Raw genomic sequence first — 1433 nt, 5'->3', positions numbered from 1 at the left:
TATTGAGCATCATTGAATATAAATCTTGCATACGTCTTCATATTTCTAAGCATTGAGTTTCTAGACATGGAGTTTCTGGGCCAGCAAGTACCTATGATATATAGGCCACAAATAAGCATGGGAAAGAATGTTCAGAGTTGAAAATTTAGGTCCACATAAAAACTTGCACACACGTGTTTATAGTGCTTTTATTTATCACTGTAAAGCAATCTATAAACAGAAGTTTTTAATTTGATACCATCCCATTTACTGATTCTTGATATTACTTCTTGAGCTTTAGCAGTCTCATTGAGGAAGTCAATTCTAAGCCACAAGGTGGAAAATTTGGTCTACATTTTCTTCTAGTAGGAACAGGATTTCAAGTCTAAGGCCTAGGTCCTTGATCCACTTGAGTTTGGGGCAAGGTGAGAGGTAGGAGTTAAATTTCATTCTGCTACATATGGATTTCCAGTTTTCCCAGCACCATTTGTTGACCATGTATCTTTTCTCCAATGTGTGTTTATGGTGCATTTGTCTAGTATGAGATAACCGTATTTATGTGGGTATGTCTCTATGTCTTCTGTTCTGTATCACTGGTATTCATGCCTGTTTTGGTGCCAATACCATGCCTTTTTTGTTACTGTAACTCAGTAGTATAATATAATGCCTGGTATGTGATGCCTCCTGCTTCACTTTTCTCACTAAGGATTGCTTTGACTATTCTGGTCCTCTTATTTTTCCAAATGAATTTCATACCTCCTTTCTCTATATCCATAGGCCAAATTTTCCATCATGTCAGCTTAGGAATCAACTTCCTCAAGAAGATTGCTAAAGATCAAGAAGTAAAATCCAGAATCAATACATAAGATGGTATCAAACTAACAAGCTTCTTCTCAGCAAAGGAAAGAATCAAGAACATGAAGAGAGAGCCTACAGAATGGTAGAAAATCTTTACCATTCACACCTCAGATAGAGCACTCAAAAAACTTAACACACACACACAAAAACAACAAATATTCCAATCAATAAATGGGCCAAGGAACTGAACAGACACTTCACAGAAGAAGAAATACAAATGGTCAACAAATATATGAAAAAATGTTCAATATCTCTAGCAATTAGAGAAATACAAACTAAAATTACACTGAGATTCCATCTCACTCTAGTCAGAACAGAATATCAAGAATACAAGTAACAATAAATGTTGTCAAGGGTGTGGGGGGAAAGGTACACTCATACATTGATGATGGGACTGCAAATTGGTGCAACCACTCTGGAAAGCAGTATGGAGATTCCTCAGAAAACTTGGAATGGACCCACCATTTGACCCTGTTATCCCATTTGTCGGTATATGCCCAAAGGACTTAAAATTGGCATACTACAGTAATGCAGCCACATCGATGTTTATAGCAGCCCAATTCACGATATTTAAGCTATGGAACCAACCTAGGTAC

This window comes from Sciurus carolinensis, chromosome 6, assembly GCF_902686445.1.
Source record: "Sciurus carolinensis chromosome 6, mSciCar1.2, whole genome shotgun sequence".
NCBI lineage: Eukaryota > Metazoa > Chordata > Mammalia > Rodentia > Sciuridae > Sciurus > Sciurus carolinensis.
Note: the sequence above shows the minus strand (reverse complement) of the source record.